This window comes from Triticum urartu, chromosome 4 (assembly GCF_003073215.2).
Source record: "Triticum urartu cultivar G1812 chromosome 4, Tu2.1, whole genome shotgun sequence".
In the NCBI taxonomy this organism is placed as follows: Eukaryota; Viridiplantae; Streptophyta; class Magnoliopsida; order Poales; family Poaceae; genus Triticum; species Triticum urartu.
In genome coordinates this window covers 196208717-196222246 of record NC_053025.1, presented here as the reverse complement: position 1 = coordinate 196222246, position 13530 = coordinate 196208717, and positions in this window count along the sequence as shown.

Here is a 13530-nt window from a genome sequence, read left to right as displayed (position 1 = left end):
GATGACGAATTTCAATGTGCTTCGTCTTTGAGTGCTGAACTGGGTTGTTGGCAATCTTGAAGGCGCTTTCGTTGTCGCAGTAGAGTGGCACTTGCTTCAGATGAATGCCATAGTCTTTGAGTGTTTGCTTCATCCATAGAAGCTGAGCGCAGCAAGATCCAGCAGCAATGTATTCAGATTCAGCAGTGGAGAGAGATACACAGTTCTGCTTCTTTGAAGACCAACATACAAGTGATCGTCCTAGAAAATGACATGTGCCTGATGTAGACTTGCGATCCACCTTGTCACTAGCATAATCAGCATCCGAGAATCCAACCAGATCAAACTCTGAGCCCTTTGGATACCATAATCCTAGTGTTGGGGTGTAAGCCAAATATCGAAGAATTCGCTTCACAGCTAAGTGATGCGATTCCTTCGGTGCCGCTTGGAATCGAGCACACATGCAAACACTAAGCATAATATCTTGCCTATATGCACATAGATAAAGTAAAGAACCAATCATGGAGCGGTATACCTTTTGATCGAACTCTTTACCATTGTCGTCGGGACCCAGATGATGTTTGGCTGGCATTGGTGTCGTGAAGCCTTTGCAGTCTTGCATACCAAATTTCTTCAGGCAATCTTTGAGGTACTTCTCTTGAGATATGAAGATGCCGTTGCGTTGCTGACGTATTTGAAGACCAAGGAAGAACTTCAGCTCACCCATCATGGACATCTGATATTGCTCTTGCATCATATATCCAAACTCTTCACTGTATTTCTGATTGGTGCAGCCGAAGATAATGTCATCCACATATATTTGGCACACAAACAGTTCACCATCATATGTCTTCGTGAAGAGAGTGGGGTCGAGGGAACCAGGTTTGAAGTCTTTGCTCTTCAGGAAGTATTTGAGTGTGTCATACTAAGCCCGAGGGGCTTGTTTGAGGCCGTACAGTGCCTTGTTGGTCTTGTACACCATGTCAGGGTGTTTTGGATCTTCAAAGCCAGGCGGTTGTGCAACATACACTTCTTCTTCAATCTTGCCATTGAGAAAGGCGCTCTTCACATCCATTTGATACAGAAGAATGTTATGATGATTTGCATAGGCTAGCAGTATGCGTATGGCTTCAAGTCTAGCCACAGGAGCAAATGTTTCATCAAAGTCAATCCCTTCAACTTGAGTGTATTCTTGAGCAATGAGACGAGCTTTGTTTCTGACAACTTGACCATGCTCATCTTGATTGTTGCGATATATCCATTTGGTGCCTATTATATTGTGCTTGCGAGGATCAGGATGCTTAACCAGTTCCCATATATTATTCATCTCAAACTGTTGAAGCTCTTCTTGCATAGCTTGAATCCATTCAGGTTCCATGAAGGCTTCTTCAACTTTCTTGGGTTCAGATATTGAGACGAATGCGAAGTGCCCATAGAAATTTGCTAGCTGTGTTGCCCTTGAACGAGTGAGTGGACCAGGTGCATTGATGCTATCAATTATTCTCTCAATCTGTACTTCATTTGCAACACGAGGATGTACAGGACGAAGATTTTGCTCTTGCTGATCATTGTCATCGTTAGAGGGATTGTCTTCAGGCTGAGCATTGTCTTTAGGTTGATTAGGTGCGGAGATGATAAGTTCCTCTTCAGGCTGAGCTTCAGACAGTATGATTTCTCCAGTTCCCATAAGTTTGATTGATTCACTGGATGGAACTTCATCTAGCACATTTGGCAGGTGCTCTCTTTATGATCCGTTCGTCTCATCAAACCGCACATCCACTGTTTCAACCACTTTATAGTGAAAAATGTTGAAGACTATGTAGGAGTGCGAATCCTTTCCATATCCAAGCATAAAACCCTCATGTGCTTTTGGTGCAAATTTTGAGGTGTGATGTGGATCCTTGATCCAGCACCTGGCGCCAAATACTCCGAAGTAACTGACATTTGGCTTGTTGCCAGTAAGGAGCTCATAGGATGTCTTGTTCAGAAGCTTGTGAAGATAAACACGGTTGATGATATGGCATGCAGTATCAATGGCTTCCGGCCAGAATTTTCTTGGAGTCTTGTATTCATCAAGCATCGTCCGGGCCATCTCAATAAGTGTTCTATTCTTGCGTTCGACGACGCCATTCTGCTGTGGCATGTATGGAGCTGAGAATTCATGTGTGATGCCTAAGGTATCAAGATATGTATCTAGGCCAGTGTTCTTGAATTCAGTGCCATTGTCACTTCTGATGTGCTTTATCTTGGCGCCATAGTTGTTCATTGCTCGATTGGCGAAGCGTCTGAAGACATCCTGCACTTCAGTCTTGTAGAGGATTATATGCACCCAAGTATATCTTGAATAATCATCAACAATGACAAAGCCATAGAGACAAGCAGTAGTAGTAAGAGTTGAGTAATGAGTGGGACCGAAAAGATCCATGTGGAGCAGTTCGAAGGGTTGAGTTGTTGTCATGATTGTCTTCGAGGGATGCTTGGCCCTCGTCATCTTTCCTGCTTCACAGGCACCGCATAAGTGATCCTTCTTGAACTTGATGCCCTCGATGCCTATGACATGCTTCTTCCTTGCAAGGGTGTGGAGGTTCCTCATGCCAGCATGCCTTAGCCTTCGATGCCAGAGCCAGCATTCAGAAGCTTTTGCTAGAAGACATACTGCAAGTCGTGGTCCTGCTGAGAAATCTACCACGTACAAATCATCTTTCCGATACCCTTCAAACACTAGAGACTTGTTAGATTCCATTAGTACAAGGCAACGATATTTTCCAAACATCACAATCATGTTTAAATCGCAAAGCATTGAGACAGACATTAAGTTGAAACCAAGGGATTCAACAAGCATGACTTTATCCATGTGTTGATCCTTTGAGATTGCAACTCTACCTAGACCCAATACCTTGCTTTTACCAGTGTCAGCAAATGTGATGTGACTTTTGTCAGATGGACGTAAAGTTGAGTCCATGAGAAGGCTTCCCTTGCCAGTCATGTGATTTGTACACCCACTATCAATAATCCATTCTGAAGCAGCTGGTGTCGTACCCTACAGTGCAGTTAGGGGGATAGGCTTCACGAAGAGAATTTTGAAGCAAAAACATTTGACGAACCACTGGATTATTAAAGCTTAGATCGAGATTAGGACTGATAGGGAAAGTAGCAAGCGATTCAGGAACAAAGTACATAATAAGACCATTTGGGCATTTGATCCTGCGCCCTACAAGATGTTTAAGGTCCCCAACAATAGTGTCAGACGATTTTGGTTTTCGGCTGGAGACCTTTCCCTGCAAAAGAGAGTTAAGCTTTCTTAGCCACCCACATCTTCAAGGGTGGCTTCGAAGCAATGAGTCTAAGTGCAGCATCTGAGAACTTTGGCTTTGGAGCCCTAGCAAAAAGTCTTGCAGGTGGACAATAGTACTCATAAGAATAAGCAGAATAGTTCTTGGTCTTATGAACATGGCGGTTTGATGAAACGCGCTCATATTCACAGGCCTATGTATGGCTTCCCTGCAAAACATTTGCGTTAGTGCGACTCAGGTGAGTCCTCTGTCTGTATGAGGCCTTTGGATCGTATGAAGCCTATGGTCTGGGGTTTGTCTTCTTCACCTGTGGTGTCATGATGACATTCACAGGAAGATTCCCCAAACACCTTTTCGGCACCCAGATCTTCTTCATAGGCGGTCCATTCCTGCAGTTAGTACCAATATACCTGGCGAACACTTCACCATTCTGATTCTTAAACAGTTTATAGTTTGCATCAAAGGATTCATCAATAACAATGGGATTAGCACAAGTGAAGCCAGATAGGGTGGATGGATCCGCTGAAGGTTCCTTTGCAGCAACCCATGTGGTTTTGGGGTACTGCTCAGGTTTCCAGTAAGAGCCATCAGCATTCATTTTCCTTTCGAACTAAACACCCTCTTTCCTAGGGTTTCGGTTCAAGATCTGCCTTTTGAGGACATCACATAGTGTCTGATGCCCTTTGAGACTTTTGTACATCCCTGTTTCAAGCAGTGTCTTCAACCTAGTATTCTCATCAGCAATAGCAGTGGTATCCTCAACAGAGGGGTTAGTTACCACATCAACAGTTGAAGATATTGCAATAGTAGCAGCAGTAGAACATTCAGCAACAGAAGTAGCGTTATCACGCTCAATGCATTTAAGACATGGTGGTTCAAATCCTTCCTGAGCTGAACTGATCTGTTTGGCGCGAAGTGACTCGTTTTACTTTTGAAGATCTTCATGAGCCGCTCTCAATTTCTCAAGATCTTGCTTCCTTTGAAGATAATCATATGAAAGCCTTTCATGAGTTGTTGAGAGCGTTTCATGATGACTTTCAAGTTCCTCATACTTAACGTGAAGATTTTTTATGTCTTCAATTAAGGACTGAGATCGAGTCATTTCAGCGTCTAACAGATCATCGCTTTTGTCTAACAGTTTTTGAATGTGTTCCATAGCTTTCTGTTGTTCAGTTGCAATTTTAGCAAGTGTTTTGTAGCTAGGTTTGGAACCACAATTAGAGTCATCGTCACTAGATGTTTGATAGTGAGTGGTGCATGTGTTTACCTTGGCACCGCGTGCCATGAAGCAGTGGGAAGGAGCGGAGTAGTCCTTGTCATTTGCATCGGTGTCGGTGATGAAGTCATTGTCTTCAGTGTTGAAGATGGACTTGGCAATGTATGCTGTAGCCAGACTCGCAACGCCAGAATCGGACTCCTCCTCAGACTCCACCTCCGCCTCCTCAGAAGCGGACTCCTCCTCAGAATCCATTTCCTTGCCAACAAACGCACGTGCCTTGCCAGATGAGCTCTTCTTGTGTGATGAAGACTTGGAGGAAGACTTGGAAGAAGACTTTGAGTATTTCTTCTTCTTCTTGTAGTCAGAGTCATACTCCTTGCTCTTCTTCTTCTTGTTGTTCTCATTGTCCCACTATGGACACTCAGAGATGTAGTGGCCAGGTTTCTTGCACTTGTGACATGTTCTCTTCTTGTAGTCATGAGCAGAAGCTTCATCATTCCTTGAGCTTGATCGTGAAGACTTTCTGAAGCCTTTTTTCTTGGTGAATTTTTGGAACTTCTTCACAAGCATAGCAAGCTCCTTTCCAATGTCTTCGGGATCATCAGAACTACTGTCAGATTCTTCTTCAGATGAGGAGACAGCCTTTGCCTTCAAGGCACGAGTTCGCCCATAGTTGGGACCGTAGATGTCTCTTTTCTCAGAAAGCTAAAACTCGTGTGTGTTGAGCCTCTCAAGTATGTTAGACGGATCGAGTGTCTTGAAATTAGGACGTTCTTGAATCATTAGGGCTAAGGTGTCAAACGAACTGTCAAGTGATCTCAGGAGTGTCTTGACGACTTCATGCTTGGTGATCTCAGTAGCGCCGAGGGCTTGAATCTCATTTGTGATGTCAGTGAGTCGATCAAATGTGAGTTGGACATTCTCATTGTCATTTCTCTTGAAGCGGTTGAAGAGGTTGCGAAGGACACTAATTCTCTGATCTCTCTGGGTTGAGACGCCTTCGTTGACCTTGGAGAGCCAGTCCCAGACTAGTTTAGATGTTTCCAAAGCACTCACGCGGCCATACTGTCCCTTGGTCAGATGACCATAGATGATATTCTTGGTAGTAGAGTCCAGTTGAACGAACTTCTTGACATCAGCAGCAGTGACACCTTCTCCAGCCTTGGGAACGCCGTTCTTGACGACATACCATAGGTCGACATCAATGGCTTCAAGATGCATGCGCATCTTATTCTTCTAGTAGGGATATTCAGTTCCATCGAAGACGGGGCACGCAGCGGAGACTTTAATTATCCCTGCAGTCGTCATAGCTAAAACTCCAGGTGGTTAAATCGAATCACACAGAACAAGGGAGTACCTTGCTCTGATACCAATTGAAAGTGCTAGTGATCGACTAGAGGGGGGTGAATAGGCGATTTTTATGGAAGTCTTCAAAACATGGAAGTTTCGAAGACAAACGATAGAAATAAACCTATTACCATGCAGCGGAAGGTAGACTACACTAGGCAAACCATAGTCAAGTACTCAACGAAGTAAAAGCACAATGACTAATAGCAGCTAGGCAGTAAGGATCAGGTAGGAAGATATTGTGAAGCCAATCAGAACAAGTAATCACTCAGTGAAGCCAAATGGTGATGCAATCGTACAATGACTTCACAAGGACCAATAGTAAGTAAAGGGAGGGGAAGGATGAAACCAGTGACTCATTGAAGACAATGATTTGTTTGACCAGTTCCAGTTGCTGTGACAACTGTATGTCTTGTTAGGGAGGCTGAGATTCAACTCAGAAGACCTCGTCTTCACCCTATTCCCCTTGAGCTAAGGACACCCAGTCCTTGCCAATCACTCTGGTAAGTCTTCAAGGTAGACTTCCAAACCTTCACAGACTTCGTTCACCGGCGATCCACAATGACTCTTGGATGCTCAGAACACGACGCCTAACCGGCTGGAGGATTCACAGTCCTCAAGTGTAATAAGTCTTCAGATCACACAGACAGGAAGACTTAAGTGATGACTAACACTCTTTGGCTCTGGGTGGTTAGGGATTTATCCTCTCAAGGAATTCTCTCTCAAAGGCTTCGAGGTGGGTTGCTCTCAAACGACAAAAGCCGTGCTTTAACTCTGAGCAGCCAACCGTTTGTGGTTGTAGGGGGTGGGCTATTTATAGCCACTGGGCAACCCGACCTGATTTGTCCGAAATGACCCTGGGTCACTAAGGAACTGACACGTGTTCCAACGGTCAGATTTCAAACACACACGGCAACTTTACTTCGGCTACAAGCAAAGCTGACTTATCCAACTCTGGACAAGATTTGCTCTCATAGTCTTCACTCGAAGACATAGGATTTTGGTTAAGCATCACTTCAGTCATTTTGACTGGTTCTCTTGGACCCCACTTAACAGTACGGTGGTTCCTATGACTCAATAAAGAAAAACACAGAACGACAAAACTGCTAAGTCTTCGCGCTCCATAGTCTTCACGCGATGTCTTCTCTTGTCATAGTCTTCAATGTGAATGTCTTCACATACCACCTTTGACTTCAATGTCTTCATACATTTTTAGGGGTCATCTCTGGTAGGAAAACCGAATCAATGAGGGACTTCTACCTGTGTTATCCTGCAATTCTCACAAACACATTAGTCCCTCAACTAGGTTTGTTGTCAACACTCCAAAACCAACTAGGGGTGGCACTAGATGCACTTACAAGGACGGACCAAGGAGTGAGGGGCTATGTGACCAGTTAGGCTCCTGAGTCGCGATGCTCAGGAGTCCCCCTTTGACGCGCAAACATTCTCCATACCTTTGCCCTCGCCGAGGCTCGGCTCGGGAGGCGTGTGCGACGACCAGGTCTGGGGGACCTGGTTGGGCGGCATACGCTTGGGCGTGACCGAAGGGCAGCCCCCGTGCCCAGCCCCCTCGCGCGGCTCTCCCGAGAGGAGGCATTGCGGTGAGGCCGAACATTGAGCTCTGGGGCTCCCTGAGGTTGGTACGGCCGTGGGGCCACCCTCAGTTGTTTATCACCAGCGTGGAGCGTAGTGCTTCCTCTTGTGCACAGGCATAGCCACTCCTCGGCAGTGTCGACGGCCAGCGCGGAGCATGGTGCTTCCATTGGGGCGTGGGAGGGGGACTCCCTACTGTGGAGAGCCCCCGGGGCGTGTACAGCCCCGCCCTGACACGTGGCTTGCACGGCAGGGCTAGACGAGGTGTATCTGGGCACTCGTGAGCCAGCGTGGGACTCACAAGGCCCTACCTCAAGGCGGGTTGCGCCTGGTCTTGGTTCTTGTTTGCTGTCTTGGTCCTGCGAGATGGTTAGACAACGCGAAGGGTCCTAAAGAAAGACGTCCGGCGCGCGGCTCCCATGGTGGGTGACAATCAAGCAGGCGATAGTCATAGATAGATTAAGCATGGAAAGCAACCTAGCTCAAGTAAATCCAGGGAAGATGCATGCCACTGGGTCTGGCCCGAGCGGCTTGGGGATGATGCAGCCCGAGGGGCACCCCCAACAGGGTAAGCTAAAGACATAAAAGGAAAGACACATGCCACAGGGACGGACCCACATGGCCTGGGAATGATACAGCCCTGGGGGCACTCCCAGCTGAATGAACTTTGGAAAATGTCACCTGGTTCTGTTGATGAAGAAGAGTTGGGGTAGCTAAAGGCGTGCGGCGAAGGGGCTTCTTCTCACGAGCCACCGGGGCCCTAAGCCTCGGGAGGCTCTAGGGGTCCAGGGGGTTCCTTGAGGATCGTCTTCATCTCCGTCAGCACCGCATGGTGCCTGGCCTCCTGAGCCGCCAGGATGCTCCGCAGGTTGCGTTGATAGGTGGCCTCCACGCTCGGCAGGCCAAGGGGCATGCAAATGTAGCTGTGAGTTGGGCCCTCGCAGCGTCCCACGCGCGAAGGCCATAGAAGCTCCTGAGAAGCGGCCCGATTGAGCCCTGGAACGTCGATATAGACACGCAGCCCGGCATCCTCGCCTGGATGGGGGGTTGCGTCTGGTGAGCGGCGGCCGCTGCACATGGCCCTTGCGTCTTGCAGTTCCTGAGCGGTATTGGTGATGAACTCCTGAGCGGTGGGCACTCCTTGCCATGTGTTCTCCTGAGGGAAACGTGTCGCGAAGCACGCCTCCAAGTGGTGCCCAAGCGCCTCCCTCGTGATGTTGGCAAAGTCTGAGGCCCTCCAGAAGAGAGCCCCCGAGCCCTGCCAGAAGGGGCGCCGGGCGTGCTTTGCTATGCGATGGAGGGTGGCGCCCCAGGCACGGGCGCCGATCCTGACGAGGCGCCGCTTGCCTGAGGCCCTGCAGGGCGCAGCTGCTTCTTCTTCTTGGGGGTGGCCTCAGGAGGGCACTCGCCCTGAGTGTCGGGATCGTCAATTGCTGCAGCTTGGAAGGCACGCTCGAGGGAGCACACCGTGTCTCTTTCTTCGCATGGGACTATGATGATTCCGCCGCTTCCCGGAATCTTGAGGACATTGTAGCCATGATGGGTCACCGCCATGAACTTGGCCAGGGCCGGATACCCGAGGATGGCGTTGTATGGCAGGTGGATGTAGGCGACGTCGAAGTCGATGAGTTCGGTGCAACAGTTGTTGCGTTCTCCAAAGGTGACAGGGAGGCGGACCTGCCCGATCGGGGTAGTAGAGCCATCGGTCACTCCTGAGAAAGGCTTGGTAGGCTGAAGCTAGTCATATGTTACTTGGAGGTTGTCGAACGTGTCGACAGACAAGACATTGAGCCCTGCGCCACCGTCGATGAGGATCTTGGTAACTTGCATGTTGCTGATGATTGGTGAACAGAGCATTGGGAGGACGCTTGCAGTAGCTGCGCACTTGAGCTGATCTGCCAAACTGAACGTGATGGGGCACTTGGACCATCTGAGCGGGCGTGTGGCCTCGAGCTTGGGGAGAACTGCATTCACCTCACGGGCAAATTGTTTGAAGATATGCTGGGAGGCTGGGGCTTGAGCTCCGCCTAAGATGCAGGCAATAGCGCGTGGCTCCCAGAAGCCCCCAGCCCCTCGTCCTGATGGTGGTCGTCATTCCTTCTGGGTGGTAGCGGTAGCGGAGGAAGGCCAGCATTGCCTTGAGGATGAGCCTCGCGAGGCTGGTCCCTCCAGGCGCCCTCGTGAGGCTGATCCTGCCAGCGGTCCTCACGAGGCCGGTCATGCCACTCCTGGCGCGGGCCACGGTCGTCCCAGCGTCCTCCACCACGTACTCCTCCTCGGACGTAGCCCCGGTCGCTGCGCTCGGGGCATCGACCGAAGCGTCCTTCTCGAATGGCTTTGAGCTCTTGACAGTCGCTGGTGTTGTGGGTATGCTGGTTGTGGAAGGCGCAGAATGGTCGGCTGCCCTTGGATGACTCGGGCTGGTATTTGCCGTGCTTGGTGTCTGGCTCCGCCATGAGCATGGCTGCTCCCTTGCGCTTCACGTCCTTGGCCTTGGTCTTCTTCTCCCCCGGGTCCGTAGCAGGGAGCTCAAGGAGGGAGAGGCGCCCCTCCTCAGCTCTTGCACACTTGGTCGCTATGTTGAACAGCTCCAAGGTCGTGCACATCACCTCGTGGATGGTGAGATCCTCCTTCATCTTGACGTCGCGGACGCCGTCGGAGAACGCCGAGATGATGGCCTCGTCGGTTACCTTGGGGATCTTGATTCGTGTGCTGTTGAAGCGCTGAATGTACTTCTGCAGGGTCTCTCCTGGTTGTTGCTTGATGCGGCGCAGGTCACCCATGACCGGGGGGCGGTCGCGAGTGCCCTGGAAGTTGGTGATGAAGCGGTTGCGCATCTCGTCCTAGGAGGAAATTGAGCCTGGAGGCAGGTTCAGGAGCCAGGAGCGGGGGCCGTCCTTGAGGGCCATGGGAAACCAGTTCGCCATGACTTTCTCGTCGCCGTTAGCCGCCTCGATGCTCAGCTCGTAGAGCTGCAGGAACTCCGTGGGGTCGGTGGTGCCGTCATAGCGACGAGGCAGATCCACCTTGAACTTGCCCGACCAGGCAACGCTACACAGCTCGGGGGTGAAGGCGCGACAGCCGGCCGTGGTCACCGGGGCCCGCCTTGGAGGAGGAGCTTGGCCTTGGCGCCCGCGCGCCGCTACGGCAAGCAGTGCGGGGCCTTGCCGCAGCAAACGATCCTGGCGTGAGGGAGCGAGGAGTGGCGGAGCGTTCACTTGTGGTCGAGGGACTTCTTGACGGCTTCTTTCTTCACGCGCGGGCGCCGGACGCGGTGGGTCACGCCGTGGAGCCGCGTGCCTTGGCGCTAGGGCGCCGTCTTGGGGCAGAGGTGGTGGAGGTGCTTCATGAGTTGCGTCGCCCGTGGCTGGCGAAGGGCGAGGCAGAGAGTGGGACGGCGCAGGGGAGCCCCCTGCGGCGCGGACAAGCTCGGCGATACGGTCGAGCCAGTCCTCGTAGAGGTCGTCGACCGGGCGGTAGCGCAGGAGCTCGTGCGCCATGAGGAGCGCGGCCCGTGCATCCGTGGGAACGCGATGAGCGTGAGACGACGAACCAGCGGGAGTCAGCGATGGAGTGGCAGTGCGGCCGTCCTATCGCACCGAAGGGTGCAGCGAGGATGCTTGCTGCTCGTTCCCCGCCGGGCCGGTGGTGGCGTTGGCGGCAGGCGACGAAGAGCGACGGGGTGGCTCGCCAACAGGGGCCGTCTGAGCAACGCGGGTGGCAAGGGCAGCCCGGCGCTCGGCACGGGCGCGACATGTGTCCTCCATGAAGACGATGAAGCAACGTGATGCGGAACGACGGGAAGGAAGCTTCGGCACACCCCTACCTAGCGCGCCAAATTTCGGATCATGGGTTCCAGCAAAACCCTTAAGGTTTGAACACTGGGGTGCGCGCGAAGATCTCCCCCCTATCGATCCGCGTTCTAACTTAGCTAAGATCTCGCGAACTAACTCGACAAACTCGCAGCACAAAGGACACAAGATTTATACTGGTTCGGGCCACCGTTGTGGTGTAATACCCTACTCCAGTGTGGTGGTGGTGGATTGCCTCTCGGGCTGAGAATGAACAGTACAAGGGGAAGAACAGCCTCCTGAGGTTGAGGTGTTCCTGTGCTTGGTGAACTTGTGTGTGAGGATGCGGTCTAGGGTTCTGTTCTTGACCCGTCCCGACCCTGTCTTTTCTACTATGGTGGTGGCTAGTCCTATTTATAGAGGCCCTGGTCCTCTCCCCAAATATTGAGCGGGAAGGGAGCCAACAACGGCCAATTTGAAAGGGGACAGCTAGTACAAGCTATCCTGACAAAAGCTGTCTTCGCCTGCCAAAGACTCTGGTGGTGACGCCGTCTTGGGCTCCACGGTGACCTCCATCTTGCTGTCCTTCTGGTCTTGGTCTCGTTGCACCAATATGGAAACCTTTGCTTGATGCCTCGGTACTCCGCGCCTACTGTTAGAGTTGTGTCGAATATTGTGTACAAGGTAGGTTACAGTTGGACTATGAGTAGTATTGTGTTTAGATAGGATATGGAGTCGTGTCCTAATAGGACACTTGTATCCTAGGCCTCTCATATATAGCGGGGGTAGACACACGATGTAACCTATGCCAACATAATAGCACCGGAACGCAGGGGAAGCCGGCGGCATGTGCCGGTGTCCAGGGTGACCAGGTGCGGTATTGTGACAGTGTCACGGGGAGGAGCGCCCGTAGTCAAGCCCTGGGGATGTAGCATATCGGTGAACCTCGTTAACAAATCTCGGTGTCGTGCTCATGTGATTGCTTGGTCCTCGGATGATCGACGGTATGCCTTGGATTTATTCTAACAAGTGGTATCATGAGCTAGGTTGTTCGGGCTGTTGATCGTTGATCTAGAGGAGAACACGTGAAAGTTGTCAGCGAGATCTTGCAAGATGCAATGTGTACGATTGGAGGCATGGCAGCGGTAGTTTTCGTGTCGGTGGATCGAGTTTACTGATATAAGATTCGTGGAAGACGGCATCGTGTTTGATGGAAAGAGCAATCGGAACCAGCGTTTTGTTCGGGAACTCGACGAGATCGGCATCCGCGTTTGTTGGTTTCGTGGCAGCTTGATCTGAGCGGAACACGTGCAAGCAGTGGCCACCAGGTGCGTGTGCAGGGCTGCAGGCAAAGGGTTGGACGCACGCGCAAAGCCGAGGCGGCTCGTGGGCATGCCTAGGGTGTAGCTGGCTGGCCCAGGTGAGGCTGGTTGTGTGCGTGCTTTTTTAGGTGTGTGTGCGTGCTTGGTGGGCAAGGCCCTTGTGTAGCCACGAGGTACACGTGTGCAGTGGCCCAGGAGCAGCAGCTGGTTGTGCAAGGCCCAAAGAAAGCCACGTGCGCAGAGCTGAATTCCAGGAGAGTTGGCATTGTGCCAGGACTGGAGCGTTGCATGCACTAGAGATTTGTTTGGCGAAAAAAATTACGGCACAAGGGCTTAGTCAGATCATGATGCTATCATGGAAAAAGAAAGGAAAAGGAGAGGCCAGCTACACACGTGTGATGAATCAGGTGTTTGAGCTAGTTAGCTTTGTTGATCTGATTTGGTGTTCACACGGGAAGGCTATGTGGACTTCACTTTGTTTTTCTTTGTTGGTACACATTTGCGTTTGGATGGAGATGGTCACGGTGACGACTTGAGGAGTCTGGAATGTGTCTGCAGTCGAACAAGTTTCGCTGGGTTGGACTAGATGGTCTGACGGATCGACGCATGTCAGTTGGTACAGAAGACGGTGATGGGATCGGCGACGACAACATAGGTGCGTGATGCTGATGGTGACCGACTTCTGGGGCATGGAAACATGTGGCGCAGGGCTGAGGGCTTGTGTGGCTTCGACAAGACTATGGCGCGGGTTTGATTCAAGGTGATGTACACACGGAGCTTGAAGTTGACGGGGCGCGAGGGTGGACTGATCATCTACCATGGAGTCATGTTCAAGGTGGAGCTGGATTGAGGGGCTACGATGTAAGGATCCAGGGAATCGAAGCCTATTCAGCAAGGGGGAAAAGCGAGTGACATGCAGTTCGGACTGGAGCCCAGTGGTCTGATGGAAGCGTGAAACTCGTCACCGGTCGATGATGACCGGTGGT